The 22,262-nt window shown below is 44.8% G+C and overlaps 1 protein-coding gene across 5 annotated transcripts in view; it reads right to left on the bottom strand.

The window, feature by feature from the left end:
* MTUS2 (microtubule associated scaffold protein 2) overlaps positions 1 to 22,262 on the bottom strand; it is a 702,116-nt gene that overhangs the window by 25,563 nt on the left and 654,291 nt on the right. The window lies entirely within an intron of this gene.

Below are 22,262 nucleotides of genomic sequence, written 5' to 3'. Positions count from 1 at the left end.
CACCACCACAGACCCTGAATGTTGAGGAGAAGCTGCAGCCTCACGGAGCTCTGGAGACTTGCCCAAGGTCATCCAGTGGGCGAAAAAGGAGCTGGGAAGGCAATTTGGGCTTTCTGATTGCAAGGCCACGAGGGCAGGTTTTCAGAAGGTCTGTGGACCACAGACATAAAACATGGACAGTCTGGCAAAAACGTAGATGCTGAAATGTGCCTTGGGTGAATCAGAGCCCATGAGGCAGGAATTCAGGATCTCAACTTCTAGCAAAGCCCCTGGGTGACTCTTACGGCCATCAAGGCTTGAGAGCTGCCACTGTGGAGGCTGGGGATAGGAATAGGGCCTGGCACCTAAGGCTACTCTCTTCTGGCTAAAATGCCAAACAGGACAATCTCCAAGAAGGTGTGGGGGTTTCCTTTCAGGTACCCTGAAATTTTCTGCCCGGTATCTCTTTGGCATAGGCACTCCACCCCTAATCGCAAAGTCGTGGTTTGCTTCAAGTGTGACAGCTGGCAACAGGGCATGGAGCAATGACAAGCAGCCACCATGGCCCCTGCCTGAGTTCCCCCTCTGAGCCTGTTCTGTCTTAGTGTCTGTGCCTCCCCCATGCTGTGGGCAAAAGCCGAGTGCTTCCATTCCAAAGACCTCTTCCTGAACTGCACACTTGCTTCCAAGACCTTGACAATCTACAACGTCCAGGTCAAATGTGGCTGATTACTTACACACCCAAATGCAAATGCCAAGGTACACAGACATCATTTACATTCTGCAAAGGTGTACCATGCTCACTGCTCTGTGCTACAAACTGGGAGACATTGGCATTTACGTTAAAATAGAGGGAGCAGGTATAGGTGCTGATTAACTGTAATCCACACCCTAGTGGTGGTTAGCAATGACAGAAATATACATCCAAGGTTGCTAGACAGCATTTGAAACACCCTAATCAGAAGTCCCACACTAGAGAGGCAGCTAATTAAAGGGCTTCTTTGCCACATTTGGCTCTGAAAAATTTAATTAGCATAAGGATTGTCAATGTTTTTTCCCTCTGGTGAGATAAGCGTTTGATTGGGTAGATACTGTACGGGCACCTTGGCCTTGCGTGAAGGGTGTGTAAGAACCTGGCCAGCCCAGCAGCCTAACACTGTCCCCGGTGGTCTTCCTAGCCCACTCGAGGGCTTCCACTGTGCCAGTGTCCCACACCCCGTCATTTAAGGAGGACTCTGGTCTGCCAATGCCATTAGGGCACACCGAGGGCAGGGTGGTGGGAGCTGCTCATTCCGCGTGCAGGCAGTCAGGAGAGGCGCTGTAGGCAGAGAAGGTACAGGCGAAAACCAAACTGACTTTAAAAGACCTCTGGCTTTTGATTAGCGCCTTGCACCAACAATTCTAAACAATATTGGTGGAAAAATATTCCTCCTCAAAAAAGCTTTTGTTGCTCTAAGTTCTGAACAATTTCTACAGTGACTTACCTTTCAGGTTTTTGAACTGTTGAGGGCTTTTCATTTTTCAATCACACACAGAGAGAAAACATAGAAGTGCAGTACGAGGACATTATTATATAATAAAAACAATTTTAAAAGGAGCTTTTTTTTTTTTTTTCCTGGAACCATTTGAGAGTAAGATGCTGACCTGCTGAATGTGAGCCCATCTCCCAGGGCACATTCCCTACAAATAAGAGCTTTTGGACTTAACCACAGCACTGTCATCAAATTCAGGAAACAAACTCTGCTACAGTAGTGCCACCCAATGCTCAGACCCTCTTCAGTTTCACAAGTTGTTCTGATGACGTCCTTTCTAGAAAAGGAATTCAGCCCTGAATCACAAGTTGCACCAAAGGAGGCGCCTGTCTCCTTAGTCTGCCTCAGGCTGGGAGAGTTCCTCAGTCTTTCCCTGACTTTTAGAACCTGAATTTTAAAGACAGCTGGCCAGGAATGTTGTAGAATGTCTCTGAATTTAGTGCACTGGATGTTTTCTTCCTATTCCATTGAGCTCACGCCTGTTTGGCAGGAATATTACGGAAGTGGCACTGAATTCTTCTCAATTAATACATCTCAATAATATCTTGAAAATGGCAATTTCTTCTTTTTAAATTCTTTATGTAGTGAGTCAGGAAAATAACGTGTATTACCGATTATTACATGGTGATGCTGAAAATAATTTTTGTGGCATAGACAGGGTGTTAAAAATGGTCCATTTGGGGTATCAAGTTAGGTGTGCCCCTGAATATACATATTAGTGTCACATCTGCTGCGAGTAGATCTTTTACCTGAGGTATTTCTAAGGATCAAAGTGCTGGAAGGCACCAAGCTTCAGAGCACAGGTAGGACGCTGACATTTTCCTTGCCTGCTAGTAATTATTAGTATGAAAGGCAAACTTGATCAGATACTTCGTGGTACCTGGTACTGAGGTCGTGGCAGGAGGACCCCCAGAATCCTCCCCTTCCTCTGGTCACTGGAGGCTACCGTGCCCACACAAGGAACTTAATGAACAATGACTGATGGGCAATGTGGCTCAGGGGTGGTGGTGGTGGTGAGGACATGCCCATTCCTAGGAGCTCTGAGACCCCAGCTTACTGGAGCTCCAGCTCCCCCTAAAGACCCTCCAACCAAAAAAAAAAAAAAAAAAGCAATCAGGATTCCAGGGAATTGAGCTAGCGAACAAAGCTCTCATGATTCACAGAAGAGGTAAGAGGTACATATGTAAAGATGGGTTTATTCTGGTGTTAAGAGAACAGAACAAAGACCACAGAATGTCAATTAAGAAACAGTGATTGACAGATTGACACAATGCCAAATTAAGTCAAGTAGAGAAACAAGAATTTTATCTACCTTGGGAGAAAGCACAGAGTCACCCGACAGACAAAAACTTGAGCCCCTGCTGCCCACTAGGGCAGCCCAGGGAACGAGCCCCACGTGGACTCCCCAGTGCACGGGGCGGTCCGCAAGGCGCTCTTGCCTCTACAGTTCAGTGTCAACTAGCTTCATAGTGTCCTCTGCCTCACGCATCACATACCTATGGATGGGATAGGTAAAGCAGCGCACTCGATGTGTTTGCTTGTATTCAGGTCTATCAAGAAGCTCACTGAGAGGTGACACACACAGCCAAGGAACACGGAAAAAAGGTCAGCGCCCTTCTTGCAAATTGAAGCAGGAAATCATTTTTCCTCTACAAGGCTGATAAAGATGAGATGTTCTGCTAATACAGGAAGAGTATGAGGAAACTGTCACTCAATGGACTGTAGGTGAAATGTAATTGATACAGCTATTTTGGAAGGCAAAGATATCTTTCAAAATTTAAATGACAGAGACAGCAGCATTAGAGGTGGGAGATAAAGAATCTGGGTTTCTTTTAGGGGTGATGAAAATGTTCTAAAACGGATTGTGGTGACAGTTTCCCATGACTCTGAATATACTGAAAACTACCAAACTGTATAATTGGGTGGATCGTATAGCAGATGAATTATATCTCAATAAAATTTTTACCAAAAGAGAGGAAGAACATTTTTTAAAAACTAATGAGACATGGAATATATCTCAGAGGATAAATTTAGATGTTTTTATAGAAGAAAGGCTCATATTCTGATTTTAAAACTCTATATAATAATGGTGAAGACAAATGTTGGCAAAATAAAGCAATGAAAACGCTACCACAACACTGTTGTCTACACACACACACACACACACACACACACACACACCCCTGCGGATATACAGCCATGCATTGCTTAATGATGGGGATACGTTCTGAGAGATGCTTTATTAGGAAATCTCATCATTGTGCAAACATCTTGGAGTGTACTCACACACACCTAGACAGCACAGCCTCCTACACACCCACGCTGTATGGTGTAGCCTATTATTCCTAGGCTACAAGCCTGCAGAGCGTGCTGCTGTACTGGATACTGCCGGAGGTCATAACATAATGATACGTATTTGTGAATCTAAACATATCTATACATTAACAAGGTACAGTGAAAATATGGAAGAAAAGGTAAAACCTGCACAGGGTACTGTCCTTGCAGGACTGGAAGCTGCTCTGGTGAGTGAGTGAGTGCGTGGTGAGTGAAGGGCAGGGACGTGACTGGGCGCTACTGGAGACTTCACAAACCCTGGGCACTGAGGCCACGCTAGATTTATTTAAAAAGAAACATTTTTCTGTCCTCAAAATAAGTTAACCTTAGCTTACCATAACCTTTTCACCTTACAAACTTTGTAGTTCTTTCAAAGTTTTTGACTCTTTTTAAAGAACACTTAGCCTAAATGCAAATATACTGTAAAGCTGTTCAAGCATGCTTTTTCTTTATATCGTTATTCTAAAGGCTTTTCCCTATTTTTAAAATTTTTATTTTCTTTTTAAGCATTTTCGTGAAAAACTAAGACGAAAACGCACATATTAGCCTAAGCCTGCACAGGCTCGGGTCCGTCAACAGCTCTGTCTTTCTCCATCTTCCAAACTCCACATCTTGTTCCCCTGGAAGGTCCTCAGGCGCAGTCACACGCACAGAGCTGCCATCTCCTAGGGAAACAATGCCTTCTTCCACAGTACCGCCTGAAGGATCGGCCTGAGGCTGTTTTACAGTAAACTTTTGTTTTATAATAAACAGAAGGAGTAGCCTCTAAAATAATTATAAAAATATAGCATCGTAAACACATAAACCAGTAACAAAGTCATACGTATGATCCAGTATTAGGTACTGAACGTAATTGTATGTGCTAGACTCTTATACAATTGGCAGCTCGTTAGGTTTGTGGATAGTAGCATCACCTCAAAGCTATGAGTAATGCATTGGGCAATGAGGCTCTGACATCACTAGGTGATAGAATCTTTTCAGCTTCATTATAATCTTGTGGGATCACCTTTGTACATGAGGTCTGTTGTTGACTGCAATGTTGTTACGTGGTGCATGGCTATACATGGAACCTAGGAATCATTCTTACCGCTTCTTAGCTAGAGATACATTCAGCACATAAACCTCAAGTGAAAATAATAACAGCATTGCAAATCGTTTGTCTTTAGAAAGTACTGTTTTGCCTGAAAAAAATCATTTATCCCATGCCAATATCAGTAGCTTTAACTCCAGAAGATCAAGGCAATAAGCAATAAGTTGACTTGTGTAGATGGAAGAAAACAGAAAGTATATACATGAATAAAAACAAGTTATTGGCATTGGTGAAAAACTTAAATGACACATATCTTTTAACACAATAAGTTCACAAGTGCATAAAAAATTGGGTCAAGAACAACCACTGTAGCATCATTTGCCTTAGGGAACTAGTGGGGCTGGTTAGATCACGATGGCAAATCCAGTACACATGTAGGTTGGAGCCTACGCCGGGGGGATATGGGTAACCAGTAAAAAAGGCGGGTCTTCCTGTAGCATCATGAAACGACCTCTGTGATCTATTGTTAACCAAGAAAAGGCAAGGTGCAAAACGGTGTGATTGCAAAATCACATTTGTGATAAAAATGTGTCTACAGTTCTACCCTTTCTCCTTTGGTAGGCTGGGTGCCAAGGTACAGGATTCACTGTATATTGAATTCCTGTAATGATGTATATTTCATTACATACCTATTTATTGTTTGCATGACTTAGAAGTAAAAGGATTTTTTAAATTATTGTCATAATTAAGAGAAGTCTGGGTTTTCAAAAGTTCTGGTATCCAGTGGTCAGATTTTAAAATTTTACTTATAGTTTTAGCCATGTCAGTGGTAGGATGATTTGCGGACCGGGAACTCTACTAGGGGCTATTGGTTTTCATTCTAGGGCTGTCTCTGAACTGCACTATTGCCTTAAATAAATCACAAACTGTGTAGACCTCAGTTTTGCTGTCTATCAAGTGGCAAAGTAATCACTTTTTGCACATACAGCTCCAATCCCCAAATTCCCAGTTACTATTATATATGAGAGGTGGTGCTTACATTCTCCCAATGGCTCTCTGCCGTGAGCCCCAGGCCTACAGAAAATATTGGATAATAAGGGCTGCTGGTACTAGGGGAAACAGCACCAATAACAGAGTCCCTAAAAAAATAAATATCCTGTTGCCTCTAGTAAGCCTTCAGAAATCTATTGGGGCACTTTTCAAACAGATTAATGTAAGCTAATTTAACAGTATTAGACAACATGTGGAGTCTCACTTTCATTATTTCTATTCATGTGAAAACATTTTGTTCTTCAGAGTGAAAGGCAGACACCTCTGTCATAAGTACCTGGAATCTAGGGAGCTGAGAAAATAAATTTTCAAGTAATCAGACTGTGATTGGCCAAGAGAATGTAACATATCTAATTCATAAGCATAAATTGGAAAAGCAAAAGTAGGATTAGAATCTGTTGTACAGTTTTAATAACTGATTTTATTGACAATGAATAATGCACACACATCTGATATGAAAATACCTAAAATATTGTTAAAACTGCATTTGGAACATCCTCAGACATATATAATATGAAGATATCAATCTACCAACTTATGAGTGTAAACTAGTAAGATGTAGTGTGATCCTTGAGACAACAGCAGAGTAAAATTGCTGTTGGAAGCATTTATAAGACAAGCTTAATTTCAGCCACAGTTCATAAATTAAGTGAGTAGGAGAACACTCAGAGAGTAAGATCAATTTGCTCTCAATGACTGTCCCAAGTGTCTTTCAAATAATTGTAATTTTTCATTTTTTCCAAAGAGGCAGCAAAAATTGGTGGTTACAGCCCTAGATTGAAATAAAAGAGAACTATCTGGCTCTATAGCTCATCATAAAATCATAAATAAGAATATTATGTGGCCTTTTATGTCATAGGGAATGCCTTATATATGACAGTTATAAAATAAATGATGAAGCAATGCTTTGTGAGTATATAATATATATACATGTTACCATTATATATATACACACAGTATATATTATTTATATATTTACATGCACATTATATATAATATATATAGGTCAGTATATTAGTTACTATCATTACATACTGATGAAAGTCAATACCACAGTTAGATGAAAGATTACGCTGTTTCTTCAAGAGATTGGGATTAACTGAAAAGACAAAATAACTGTCAAGGACAAAATTAAATTAAAAAAATTACCCATAATGTTGCTATACAAAGAAAATAAAAATTTAAATTATGTAATCCCTTCATAGCATTTCAGTGAATTCTTAATATCCTGTTAGGAATTTCCCATGTCTTCCTATCAACATTTTACAGCTACCTTATATTCTCCTGTGGATGCAACGTAATTTATAACTCTCTCATTATTGTACAATTAGTTTGTTTCCAAGATTCGCCATTATAGACAATGCAAAAAACATGTTTGCTCATATATCATTTTACTTTGTTCATTTGGGATACATTCCCAGGGGTAAAATTACATGAGATTAAATGTTATGAATATCTTTAGGCAGCGCATGGTTTTTCTTTTTTGGTGGCAGAGATCCTTGTTAACAAACCTGTGACCACCAGACGGCGCTACACTGCCTGAAAAATACCCTCTGGTGGCAAACGTCTTTGTCCAAACCTTAGATCACAGGAACGTCCGCAAGGTGCCCAGGGTGGGTTGCATGAAACACAACGGCCTGGGATCCCGGACTCACCGCCCTGTAGAGCCCTACTCTATCTAATTACTGATTTTTTAAATGACAACGTTAACAAGAGAGAAAGGAATGAATGAAAATGAAGAATGAAAGTTCTGGGCCATGGCCAGTCACAGTGGCTCACGCCTGTAATTCCAGCACTTTGGGAGGCCAAGGCATGTGGATCACCTGAGGTCAGGAGTTGGAGACCAGCCTGGCCAACTTGGCGAAAGCCCATCCATACTAAAATTACAAAAATTAGCCGGGTGTGGTGGCATGCGCCTGTAATCCCAGCTACTCAGGAAGCGGAGGCAGGAGAACTGCTCGAATTCAGGAGGCAGAGGCTGCAGTGAGCCAAGATCACACCACTGCACTCCAGCCTGGGCCACAGAGCAAGACTCCATCTCAAAAACAACAACAACAACAACACAGAAAGTTCATGGACCGAGAGTGAAAGAGCAGGAGTCACCGGGGTTCTTGTCGCCTCTACAGGTCTCGGTGGCTAAAAGGGAGCTGGCACTGTGAAAATCACAGCTGGCATCTGCGAGTGCCCTCTGGGTGCCAAGCACCTGCCTCGTCTAAATAGGTACTGTTACCCACAGGAAGCCTACTAGGGGTCCCGTAAGTAGCCTGATCTGTTTGCAAAGAGCAGGCAGGGGCTCAGAAGGAGGGTCTAAGTGACCTAAGATCAATATGTGGGAGGGCTAGGCCTGCAGAGCAGAGGCTGAGGCATAGGCCTCGGCCTCTCCTCTTCCCCACCCCTCTGGCGGGGGCCTCCACGATGCACCTGTGTGGGATTATTAGGAGGGAGGATAATACCTTGCCACAGCTTCCTAAAAACACCCATTGTTGTGAACTGTAACACATCTCTTAACCTGTCTGTCTCCCTCAGTGGGCAAGGACAGCACTAACCTCATTTTTGTATCTGTTCAGGTAGGCAGGCCAACAGTCAATAAACGGGCACTGATTTTGTCACCTCCTGTGTGACAAGCATAGTTCTCGGCATGGTAGAGAACATACGCTGTCATGGCAGGCAAACAAATGAGCAAAAATTGTAGAAAGCAAAATTTCATTTTATTTTATTATTACATATTTTTTTGAGACGGGGTCTCACTCTTGCCCAGGCAGGAGTACAGTGACGTGATCTCAGCTCACAGTAGCCTCTGCCTCCCGGGTTCAAGCAATTCTCCTGCTTCAGCCTCCCCAATAGCTGGGATTACAGGTGTGTGCCATCACGCCTGGCTATTTTTTGTATTTTTAGTAGAGACAGAGTTTCACCATGTTGGCCAGGCTGGTCTCAAACGCCTGACCTCAAGTGATCCGCCCACCTCGGCCTCCCAAAGTGCTGGGATCACAGGCATGAGCCACTGTGTCCGACCAGAAAGCAAAATATCAGATAATGAAAACTTTAGATAAGCGCAGTAAAGAAATTGAATTAGGGGCAAGGCTAGGCAAAGTCCAGGGGAAGAGGAAGGCAAGTGCAGCTGGAGTGGATGACGTAAGCTGCTCAGAGAAGACGCCATTCAAACGGACTTGGATGACAGAGAAGAATGCAGAGAGATGGGGAGGGGAGTCCCAGGCAGAAGGAACTGCAGGTGCCAAGGTCTCAAGACGGGAACAACTCTGACATACTGCCGACAGAAAGAAAACCAGTGCGGCCTGAGCGTCCGCAGGGGAGAGCGGAGGGAGGTGAAGTTCCAGAGGAAGGTAGGGGCCCATCACGCAGGGCCTGTGGTCCCTGAAAGGAGTCAGGGTTATGCTCAGGTGACAACGGAAAGTCCCCAGAGTATCAAACAGGGGATAGCAGGAACTAATGAAGCTTTTAAATCCCTTTGGTAGTTGCATGAAGAATAGACTGTAGGAGGCAAGGATGGAGGCGAGTCAGTCAGTGAGGGGAATGTTTTTGGAGCTCAGCTGGTGAGAGGTAATGGTGACCCCGACTCAGGCTGTTGCGGGGGAATGGATTGATGCAGGATGCATTTGGGAGGCAAAGATAAATTGACCTGCTCATGGATCAGGTAAGTGAGACAAGGGACAGACAGGAATCTTACAGGGGAATATCCCTCTGGGTCACAATACTCAGGAGGGGTCTTTCTGGACGTTGAAGGTTGCCAATTAGTGTGAAAAATATAAAATTCAGGACTGCTAAATTTTGATAAGCCTTTCATGATGAATGATGGTATCGCCTGGTCCACAGGCTGTGCTATATTTTACACAGTATTGAGTTATTAAAAGCACAGAGCCTCACGATGGACTCTAGCTATTAAATTCCCCCAGTGAGGTGGGGCAGGTGGATGGTTGTGTATTCTCTCTCTGAGGGTCTGTAAACAGTTTGTGAAGGGATGTTTGAGATTTGGCTGTAGTAAGAAGGGAATTTTGTAGCTGTTAGGAGTTTGGGATGCGATGTAGCCAATACAGAAAGATTTCTTATCCAGGTGGTGTTTTCAAGCACACTGATGTTACCTTCCCTGTGAGCCAAACTTTGAGAATGCAGCCCCCAAACTGGATGAAGACAGAGGCCTCCAGGTCCGCAAATCCATGTCAGAAGTGCTGTGATGAAGTCTCACCCCCTACTTCTCTCTTTTTTAAAAAAATTTAAATTTTATTTATCTTTATTATTATTAGAGACAGGGTCTTGCTCTGTCACCCAGGCTAGAGTGCAGTGGCGCAATCATGGCTCACTGCAGCCTGGAACTCTTGGGCTCAAATGATCCTCCCTCTTTGGCCTCCCAAAGTGCTGGGATTACGAGTGTGGGCCACTGAACCCAGCCTTCTTTCTTTAATAACTTACTGTACACTGAATCCTGCAGGTCAGATAAAGAGAGATTAGAAGGGGTGGGTGGAAAAAGTGAAAGTTCAGGAAGGGAAGTGGTCAGAGGAGGGAGGAGAAGGACAAAGCAGAAGCCGGGCAGGGAACGCAGGGCAGAAGCCTCTGGCCCTGGCTCTGTGCACACCAGCTGTGGGAGCTTCAGCAAGGCACTGGCCTCTCAGGGGCCTGACATTCTCATCTGTCAAACGAGGAGGTCGGGCACCGTCAGTATTCAACCCAGCCCCTTTCTGTCCGAGCATCCTAAAATTCTATGGGTATTGTGATGATGCATGGGTCTATATTGCATCCACTGTCTTCTGTTAAAGCAAACAGGGAAAGGTGTGCCAGTGCTTATTGTAATTTCCTTCCAAAATGGGCGCCTAAAGAGATAAGCTTCAGGCCAGCCGCAGTGGCTCACGCCTGTAATCCCAGCACTTTGGGAGGCCAAGGCGGTGGATCACCTGAGGTCAGGAGTTCGAGACCAGCCTGGCCAACATGGTGAAACCCTGTCTCTACTAAAAATACAAAAATTAGCCAGGTGTGGTGGCAGGCACCTGTAACCCTAGCTACTCGGGAGGCTGAGGCAGGAGAATCGCTTGAACCCAGGAGGTGGAGGATGTGGTGAGCCGAGATTGTACCACTGCACTCCTGCCTGGGTGACAGAGTGTGATTCTGCCTCAAAAAAAAAAAAAAGAAAGCAAAAAAAAGACATAAGCTTAAATCACAGGAAAAACATGCTTTTGCAGAATCACTTCATGTGCCAATGACATGAGAGATTCATAGCAATATCAATGCTTGGCATCTGTATGAGTTTCATAGGTTATAAAGGTCTTTAACACACAATGTTAATTTGTTTAACTTCCACGGCATATTGCAAAGCTGGGTGAAGCAGGCATTTATCCTCTGATTTAATAGAAGAAATGGAGGTCTGGAGGGGTTCAGTGACTCATCTAAGCTAACACAGCTAGAAAGAGACCAGCCAGGACGCAGTCCAGGTGCTCAAATCTCAGTGATGTGTGTGTGTCTGTTTTGGTTTGGTTTTTTTTTTGAGACGGGGTCTCACCCTGTCACCAGGGCTGCAGTGCAGTGACGCAATCTCCCTTCTCTGCAACCTCTGCGCAGCCCAGGTTCAAACAATTCTGCTGCCTCAGCCTCCCGAGTAGCTGGGACTACAGATGACCCGCCCCCACATCTGGCTAATTTTTTTATTTTTAGTAGAGACTGGGTTTCACTATGTTGGCTAGGCTTGTCTAGAACTCCTGACCTCAGGTGATCCACCCGCCTCGCCCTGCCACAGTGCTGGGATTATAGGCGTGAGCCCCTGTGCCCACTTCAATAGTGCTCTTTTAAAGAATAACAATACTGTTATTCTGCCATATGCTTTGGGAGAAGGGAAAAAAAGAACAAAACGTCTGATGAGTTAAGCTCTTTTTTAGTAATAAATACTTGGCCATTTTATGTATTCTTTTGGGATCTTTTTGTGTTTTTTGAGGCAGGGTCTCCCTCTATCACCCAGCCTGGAGTGCAGTGGTATGATCACGGCTCACTGCAGCCTCCACCTCCCAGGCTCACAGGATCCTCCCGCCTCAGCCCCACCATCAATGCTGGGACTACAGGTGCGCGCCACCACACCTAGCTAATTTTCATATTTTCTTGTAGAGATAGGGTTTCTCAATGCTGCCCCAGCTGGTCTTGAACTCCTTGGCTCAAGCTATCCACTTGCCTCACCCTCCCAAAGTGCTGGGATTATAGGCGTGAGTCACCGCACCCGGTCTCATTTTGTGTATTTTTTTTTTTTTTTTTGGGGGGGGATGAGTCTTGCTCTGTCACCAGGCTAGTGTAAAGGCATGATATTGGCTCACTGCAACCTCCGTCTCCCAGGTTCAAGTGATTCCCCTGCCCCAGTCTCTTGAGTAGCTGAGACTACAGGCATGTGCCACTACGCCCGCCTAATTTTTTTGTATTTTTAGTAGAGACGGGGTTTCACCATGTTGACCAGGATGGTCTCGATCTCTTGACCTCGTGATCCACCCACCTCGGCCTCCAAAGTGCTGGGATTACAGGCGTGAGCCACCGCGCCCGGCGCATTTTGTGTATTCTTAAACTAGAGGATAAGCATTTCAACAAATGGATAATGACTGATGCTGTGTGTGAATATAATTGCAAGGTTATAACTAACCTTCTTGGTCTGAGAGGAGAACACAAGAATGATTTATAGAGGCAAAGGAAGAAAGGGGAAATGGATTTAAGAGGATGGTTACAATTAGGAGTTTTTGTAAAGAAAAAAGAATGGTGCCCAAATGAGAACTAATAACACTACCGACCATAAAGAGGAAATGGCTTTAACAGGAAATGGTTTTGCAGAGAGCCCATTTCTTCCTCTCCTCCAGGTTAATTTGGGCTTGCAGAGTTTTAAAGATCTCCACGGCACGGGTTCATAGGATACACTACAAGGGGGGCCATCCAGAAAGCCCGGACATAGGAAAGGGCAGATAGCGGCTCCGTGTGATTGCAGTGGCTGAGAATTTACTAGTTTTAAATTTTTTTTCCTGTGCAAACTGGCATTGAAAAATGACTTTCTTCTCAAATGAATATTTGTCACATAAATTATAAAGTAACATCACCTCCATGTTGAATATCCCTTTTAGAAAGACCTTTTAACCAATTACTGAGAAATGTTTAAACAGAGGCGCCTTCGCCATTTAGAACTGCCCTATAGGGTTCTAAAAAATGGACTCCCGTGACCCAATCATTTAATAAGCTTCACAGTTTGGAGGGGCCTCTTTCCACAGCCCGTTGCTAACTTCATTCCTCTGTCCCACAGTTTGGGTGGCCTTAGTTGCTCCTAGGTGAGTAGGAGGCTAAGTGGCTGCTGGATAATAAACCTGAATGCATTTGATACTAAGAGGCTCAAATTTGTTATTCCTTTTTTTTTTTAGGTTGTCAAATGCAAAGTGTATTTTCCACAGGATGTGGGAGGCACCTTTCTTTTTTTTGTTTTTTGAGGCGGGGTCGCACTTTGTCACCGAGGCTGGAGTGTAGTGGCTCAATCTTGACTCACTGCAAACTCCACCTTCCAGGCTCAAGCGATCTTCCGACCCCCGCCTCTCTAGTAGATGGTAGTACACACATGCACCACCACACCTGGCTAATCTGCTGTAGTTTGTTAGAGATGGGGTTTCACCATGTTGCCTATGCTGGTCTCAAACTCCTGAGCTCAAGCGATCCACTTGCCTCGGCCTCCCAAACTGCTGGAATTATAGTCGTGTGCCACCACGGCTGGCCATATGATTGTCTTTATTATTCATGAGTTTATTGCTTTTAATTTTGCGCAGGAATGGATTTATGTTTTAAATTTACAGAATCTAACTTTAAACATGAAAGGCACGATTTTCCTCATCACCTCATGCCAGCTTCTCCTGATTACAATCAAATACTTCAAATGGATTCCTAGGAACAAAAGAGATCACCTTGAATTGTTTCTGACCAGAAACGTTTAGGCATAGACACAGAAGCAGCAAGGTTTTCAGGTAGTTACCAAGAGCCCAAGAGTGTGTTGATGGCAATGGCTGATAAAAATGTCTGTCCAGAGCCCTGGCTAGACCTCAGCGGGGCTGCCTTCATCTACAGATTCCCATCACTTGGTACAATGCCAGGCACATGGCACATTTCCATAAATATGTGCTGACTGGAAACAAAGCAAGGAGATACCTTCCTGCAGAGTCCTCAAAAGGTGGGAGGTGGCCTGTTCCCAAGGGGCAGGACTGTCTGAGACAGTGGCATTGGAGAGCCACATCCCCTTCCAGGACAATGTCCCACCTTCAGATGCTGGATGTCCTGGCCAATGGGTGTGTGTCCCCACTGCAGGCATGAATCCCATTTCATTGGTAATTGTCTCCTCCTGGAATGCATCTAGAACAAAACAGCGTTCACGGGAATTGCTACGCCCATGGTCGCGGTTTCTCCCTGGAGGCCTGGCTTCCTGCCAGCAGGCACACTGTTCTAACTCAGACAGTCACAAAGACAGAGTGGACATTTAGAGAAGTGACCTTCGACTAGAAAATGAAGGCAATGCAACCTCATGGAGCAGAGGCCAGGATTAAATTTATTTACACTCATGAAGCCCCCACCACAGCGGCTGGCTGGCTCTGGCCCTCGCCAAGGTCACTGATGGTCAAGTGGAAGGAGCAGGGCCTGAGGAGTTTCAAGACATGAGGCTAGAAAGAACAGTGAGTTAGAGGAAAAACAAAAACAAATTGGGACCAGATGATGCATCACCCAGACCCCAGAGCACAAAACAGGGCAGGACATGCAAATCCTCAATGGGGCAGAAGTACTGGTGTGCAAAGATTATAATTTTAAGGGTAGCCTACGCAGCTACCAGGTGTGAAAGGCATTACAGGGGTGCCTCCAGCTATGGCATTTCTCCCAGTGCTGCGTAAGGAAAGCACAAGCATCTAAGAGCATGGGCTTTTGTGTCCAATGCACTGGAGCTTGAGGCTTGCTCACTGCTTACCAGCTGATGCTCCTGTGCAGGGAGTTAAGCCCTCTAAGCCTCAGTGTCCTCATCTGTAAAATGGGGACTGCACCAGGACTTCTCTCCTAGGGCTCCTGTGAGGTTTAAATGGGATAACTCATAGTAAGTGCTCAGCACCATGCCTGGCTGCTATTAGTCATTCAATAAATATTAGCTGAGGCACTCACTGTTGATGGCTTCACAGCTAATGGGTACTGAGCCCGCATTACAGGCTGGCTGCTCTCCTGTGTCCTCTGTGTAGAGGGAGTTATTGAGCATCACAAAAGTTCTGTGAAGTAGGTGTGATTCCTGCTTAATTTTCCCAAATTACAAAAGAGGAATCTGAGCGGCAGAACCAAGTCCATCCAAATCTGCGGAATCTCAACCCCATTCTCGTGACCACAGGAGGCCGCATCATCCTGTCCTGAGCCAGTGCTTCTCAAACTCGAGCATGCATTACAATTAGCATGGCTGCTTAAATTTCTAGGCCTTACACCCAGAATTTCTGATTCCGCAGGGCCTGGAAATCTGCATTTCTAACACGATTGCAGGTGACGCTGATGCTGCTGGTCCAGAGACCACACTTTGAGAAGCACTGCTCTAAGCAAAGACAGTGCCTCTTAAACTGCAATAACAAGGATCGGAGGATCCTGCTAAAATGCAGATGCTATTTCAGGCTGTGAATTAGTTGGAGTGGAATCTGAGAGTCTGCATTTCAAACAAGCCCCCAGGTGACAGTGTCCCTGCTACTCTAGGGACCGCTCTTGGGATCACAAGGCCCTACGTCTCTGTACTCAGGACTCGGACCACAGAGCTCTGCCTGCTCTGGCGTGTGTGAGACCAACAGCCTTTGTCACTTGTGCCAGGAAGGCTGCTTAGAAACAGAGCAGAGAGCAGACGGTGCCTTGTCACTGATTACAGAGACCTGCCCGGTTGCTGCTCTGACCCTCCTACCTGTCTCAATTCTAGACCTTCCTGTTCTCTCTCCCTGGCTTGAGCCCCCACTCCTGGCCCTGGGACTGTGTTCACACTTGAACCCGAGGCTGCGTCCTCCTGGCTAGTTGAGTCTCAGGTTACTGAATTTCCTTTGAGGCTCCCACCTTCAGCTTCCCATCCTCCACACCTCTTAGTTAGAGTCACAGAGTGACCCCGTTTCTGCTCTCAGGCACCTGCTCACACGCGTCCTCTCCACGCCTGTTTCCAGCTTCCTGGTAGGCATCTTCCACATCTGCAAGCACGGCCTGCTCCACACCACAACCTTCAGATCCTGTCCAGAGCTGGTAGCCAAGACCTCCACTGCCTTTCAGAGTCTGCAGGAATGGCTCTACCACGTCGCCTTCACCAGCCAACATCTATCATTTCTTTCTTTCTTTTTTTTTTTTTTTTGAGACATAGTCTTACTTTGTTGCTCATGGAGGGGTTCAGTGGTGTGATCTCAGCTCACTGCAACCTCTGCCTCCCAGGTTCAAGCGATTGCCTCAGCCTCCTGAGTAGCTGGGATTACAGCCACGTGCCATCATGCTGGGCAAATTTTTATATTTTTAGTAGAGACAGGGTTTCACCATGTTGGCCAGGCTGATCTGGAACTCTTGACCAAAAATGATCCACCTGCCTTAGCCTTCCAAAGTGTTGGGATGACAGGCGTGAGCCACCATATCTGTCATTTTGAAGGCTCCCCTTTCTTTGCTCAGAAGAGGCACTGTGTGAAGTGGTCAAAAGTGTGGACTCAGGAGTCAGAGGACTTGGGATTGAATCTGCCTCTAGTCTTCAGTCACCATGTGACCTAGGCCAAGTGACCTGGCTCTGGGCCTCAGTTTCCTCAGCTATGAAATGCCCCAATAGGGCGTGTGCCCTTGGAGCCTACTTAGCTGGGAAAACTAAAGTCAACAGGCACAGAGCTCTCTTGTTCCTCATTCTGAAACTAAAAGTAATCTTCCTTTTAGAAGAAGTGTCTTATTCAAGGTGATATTCCTTGATGACCATTTCTCACACTCTTGGATCTGTGACCTCTCTAGGAGTCTCCTGTGGCCGCTCTAACAAATTCCCACCAACTCAGGAGCTTAAAACAACTCCACTTTATGACCCAACAGTCCTGGAGGTCAGAAGCCTGAACTGGTCTCACCAGGCTCAAATCAAGGTGTCGGCAGGCTGTGCTCCCTTTGGAGGCTCCCGGGAGAATACATCTCTTCCCCTTTACCAGCCCCTTGAGGCCATCTGTGTTCCTTGGCTCATGGCCCCTTCCTCCATCAGATGCACCAATAGTGCAGAATCTGCAAATTAGCAAATCTCTCTCTCTGACCTCTGTTTCCATCCTCACATCTTTCTCCATCTCTGAGCCTATAACTTCCCTCTTATAAGAACCCTTATGATTCCATTGGGCCCCACAGGATACTCTTCCCATCTCAAGATCCCTAACTTGATTAAATACCTGCAAAGCCCATTAACCACAGGAGGTAACACATGCTCAGGCTCTGGGGACTGGAACAAGGACATAATTGGGGACATTGGTCAGTCTTGTGCCCCTTTGCAATTTCTCCTGAGCCTCATTCCCTGCGATTCCCTCTGGCACTAGAGGTTTCACTTGGGCTCCGTGCACGCAGCCTCTTCAAATGGTGTTGTCTCTCTTCTCTTTCCCGAGTAGAACAAGACCACACAAAAGCACAGCCTTCCCTCCTGTGATGTCCTCTAGCTATGTGGTCACCCTCCGTTTCTCTCCCTCTTCATAGATTTCCTTACAAAACAAACACAGGTCTCCTGTTCCTGCCTCCAATGCCCTATGTCCCACTGGCTTTCAGATGACTGCGATCAGGCCATGTCAGCTCTGCCTTTTCAAAACATCTGCAATTTGGCCACATCTCCCCTCCTCACTGCCACCACCCTGGCTGCAGCCACCAGTATCTCTCACCCACATAACTGCAATGGCCCCAACTGTTCTCTCTCCGCTGTCCGAGTCCTTGCCTGCTGTACCATTTAGTCTCAGCGCAGGAGCCAAGGAGACTCTGAAGACTATAGATAGGGCACGTTGCTGCTTTGCTTAAAGCCCTCACCTCCCTCAGGGTCAACGCCAGGTCCCGCACCATCGGGACTCTGCGGCCTCCTGACTTCATTTCTCAGTTGGTCCTCTCCTCTACATTCTGCTCCAGCCACACTTGCCTCTTTGCCATTTCTTGAACACTTTTAAGCCTATGGTTCCCAAAAGAGGATCCCCAGACCAACACCACTAGCAGCACTTGAAAGCATGTTGAAATGCAAATTCTTGGGCTCCACACTCTTCCTCTGATCAGAAACACTGGAGGTGGGACCCTGTAATCTGCATTTTCACAAACCCTCCAAGTGGTTCTGACGCTTAAGAGCCTCAGGGCCTCTGTACCTGTGATTTTTCTTGGCATAGAAATCCCTTCTCCCAGCTCCCTCAGCAGACACCTGACTCCTTCTCTTTGGGTCTGGATCTCAGCCCCAGAGATCCCTCCCCCAGACTCAGAGACATGAGCATCAGCAGACCAGTGCCCCCTTGTCAGTCTGAGATTCAGTCCATGGAGCATCTTAGCCAAGCTTCTAAGTTTTAATATTAAATAATTCCAACCTCTTCCTGAGTACCCCAGCTGCTTCTTACAGTTGCTACATTCATGATAACTTAGAATTCTCCTTCAGATTTTCAAATGCCTAATTAACAATTCTTTAAATTCTCACTGGTAGAATATCTGGTGTGGTTTCTGCCTACTGATAGCACTCGGCCTGACACTCTGGTGAACTCTGGGGTCTACCCACAACTCCTTGCAAATGTGGCCACATGCAAATTGTCCGGTTTCCACCAGTGAGAACAGTGAGTGGAATGGAAGAAGATTCCTGGTCATTCTAACTGCTTTCTGTTGAATGTACTTTGATACACACTTTGCCTGTATATGTGTGGGGCATTTGTGTGTATCTTTGTATACTGTGGGGTTGCTTCCTGGGATGCAGTGATTTGTTTCTAAAATAAAACCCCTTACATGACCCCTTGCTATGGCTTGAATGTATCACCCCAAAAAGCATGTATTAGAAGCTCAATCCCCAATGCAACAGTGTTGAGAGGTGATTGAGTCATGAGGGCTCTGTCTTCATGAATAGATTAATGTCATTATCATGGGGTGGGTTATTATTATGGGAGTGAGTTTCTGATAAAAGAATGAGTTCACCCCCCTTCCCTTCTCTCTCTCTTTCCTGCTCTCACGCTCTCTCTTGCACTCTTGTCCTGCCTTCTGCCATGGCATGACACAACAAGGTGGCCCTTACCAGAACAGCCCCTCAACCTTGGACTTTCCAGCCTCCAGAACTGTAAGAAACAAATCTCCATCCTTTATAAATTACCCAGTCTCAGACATTGTTACAACAGCACAAAGTGGACTGAGGCACCCCTAAGAAGCTATTTGGTTTAGAAACTCACCAAAGAAAAGAGAAAAATCCCACAGAAAAATACAAAATGCTTTTGCCAACTCTTTTTTTAGATTGTTGACTTTCCTTCAAGTAGTGGAACTATATTAAGTCTATGAATGTGTCTGTGAATATTTTTTAGTAAGAAAAAAATCAGTCTATCCCCTGATCTTACTAAAAAAAGTTGAGTAAATTGAAGAAGGACCACACTTTTAGCCTTTCCTGGGCACTGTGTGTCTGCATCTGGCCCCATCTAGTCAAGTCCTTAATGACTTCAATCATCTGAGAACAGAGGATACATTTCTCAATGTGACAGAGGAAGCCCTTCATAAACTCATTGCTGCTAGCCATGATTTAAGAAGGAAAAACAGGGTTTGGGGATAGAAAAGGGAGAGAAAATGGTTGGCAGAGCCGAAATGGAGTCTTTTGCATTGAAGCTTTGATGTGAAGAATAAAGTGAAGGAAAGTAAACTTGGACCTAAACATTGAATGCCCAGCCTGTCAGGAGGAAAAGAACAAGTTGCTGATGCCTGCACTTTAGGACAGTGTCTCTGGGAGTAATGGGCGGAGTTGGGGGAGAACCAACAAATTCAGTCATAATATTGGAAGCCATTATGATTTGAGTGGAGAAACAGAGGTTAAAACAAAACGAAAACTCGGAGGATGCATGAGAGGCAGAGCACTTATGGGGAAAACAGGCATGGTTTTGGAGCCTGATAATCTTCAATTCAACGATTCTGTATGACTTCTAGCCTTGGGCAAGCCAATTGATTATTTCTCTGAGCCTCAATATTCTCATCTCTAAGACAGAGATAACATGACCTAACTTGCAGGGTTATTGTGAAAATTAGCAACCATGCATCTATGCTCCTTGATATTTCATTGGCATTCAATAAATGGCAGCTTTGATTATGAATGATACGCATTTGGTCTGTAAGCATTTGCTGAAAATTAAAGGAAAGGAGAACCTGAAGCACCTCTCATGAACAATGGATGGGAATATGAATTAATTTAAATGTGCAAAATGCCATAGACACTATTTTCATTTAGTCTGCTGTATTATTTTATTGTAGTTGTCTTTGTCCATTTTCTGTTGCTATAACAGAATACCTGAGACTGGATAAAATTTATTTTAAAGAGACATTTATTTGGCTTAGGGTTCTGGAGGCTGAGAAGTCTGAGAACATGGCAGTAGCTTCTGGCAAGGGCTTTTATACCTTATCATAACATGATGGAGGGCATCACATGGCAAGAGGGCAAGAGCATGTGTGTCAGCTCAGGTCTCCTCCTCTTCTTAAAAAGCCACCAGTCTTATCATGGGAGCCTCACCATGGCGACCTTATCTAATCCTAATTATTTCCCAAAGGTCCCACTTTCAACCAACATATTAACTTGGGGATTAAATTTCCAACATATGAAACTTGAGGGACACATTTAAACTATGGCATCATGAACACAAATATATATATATGTGTGTGTGTGTATATATATATGTAAAATTATATATATATACGTATATATATGTATACATATGTAAATATATATGTAAATATATATGTGTGTGTGTGCGTGTGTGTGTGTGTGTGTGTGTGTGTGTGTATAAATGTAAAACTTTGAAGGACAATTTTAAATAATTTTCCTTGCAAGGTCTATCTCCCCAAATGATTTTCCCCATGTGCTCTTAAATTCTTCAGATAAAAAATCTTTTGCAAAAGTATTAGGAATTAACCTTGACCACCAAACATAGTTCCTCCCCTTTAAATGACCCAAGACAGCAACGTGACAAGTGCTGCAATCATGCTGTGGAAGCAGACAAGCAGAGAAGTGCTGTGAAGCAGTCATTCCTCTAAAGCGGAATGGCCCAGGTAAGGTGTGACAGAGGGGATGGTGCAGTTGAGTTTTCCAGGAAGCCTGGGGAGGCTGGTAGAGTGAAGAGAAGGACAGAACAGTCTAGGAAGAGGCAGAAGTTGGCAGAACTTCCATGGACATGTGGCTGTCTTATGGGAGTAGCAGGAGTTGTGCCTGGGTGGGCAGACGGCAGTCTGGGGACGCTGTGCTAAGAAGCCTGAGTCCTAGCTAACCTGTGAATGACAGAAAGTCACAGAAGGATCTCTCTTTATCATAGCAGCTTGATTTTTATTTTTTCATGCTAAAAAATATTCAAGCATTATAAAAGTGAATGTAATAAAAGGTAAATTTCCCTCTCACCCCAGACCCTCCAGCTAGAGAACTGCTATTCCTGCTGCAGGAAAAACATGTTTTTGGTTACTGACAGATTTTAACCAGTGAGGGGGAGTCAGATTTGCATTTCAAACGCATCCCCAGTGGTAGCAGTCAGGAGGGTAGACTTAGGGGCAAGGAAGGGGTAAAGACTAGTGCAGAGGCTTTTGCGATAGGAAAGACTAAGTCACTATAATAATGAGGAGGAACCAGCAGAATTAGAACACACTTCTGAATTATACTCAACAAGCTGATGACCTATTGGATACAAAGTATGAAGGAGAGGAGGGAGAGAGTTGATGGTGACTCCCTGATCAGGTATCAGGTTATTCTGTGAATTGTGGCACGTCAATAACTGAGCCACAAAGTTGTGGTTGAACTTTTAAATCCCCCTAACCCGCCACCCCCATCTCCCTTTTTTTATGTCGTGAATAATCTTCTGCAAGTTTTAACTGAAATGGTTTTCCCACCAGAGGCTCCATTTTCCAATCTCTTTGGAAGCTTCACACAGGCATGTGACTCTGCTTGGGTCTAAGCGATGTGAAGAAGTGATGTGTGCAGCTTCTAGATCATACAGGGAAACTTCTGGCTCTTTCTCCTTCACTTAGGCTGAAATATGCCCTCTGTGGGCAACACTCTCAGCCATCCAGATGGGACAGTAGCCTAGGGACGGTGGCGATGAGTCCCTGATGCCCTTGTGGAGCAGAGATGCCCGGTCACCCCTAGGCCTCTCAAATTTGGACTATTA

This window comes from Sapajus apella, unplaced genomic scaffold (assembly GCF_009761245.1).
Source record: "Sapajus apella isolate SASKATOON/1434 unplaced genomic scaffold, GSC_monkey_1.0 scaffold32, whole genome shotgun sequence".
In the NCBI taxonomy this organism is placed as follows: domain Eukaryota; kingdom Metazoa; phylum Chordata; class Mammalia; order Primates; family Cebidae; genus Sapajus; species Sapajus apella.
Note: the sequence above shows the minus strand (reverse complement) of the source record. Positions and strands in the feature narration are given on the sequence as shown.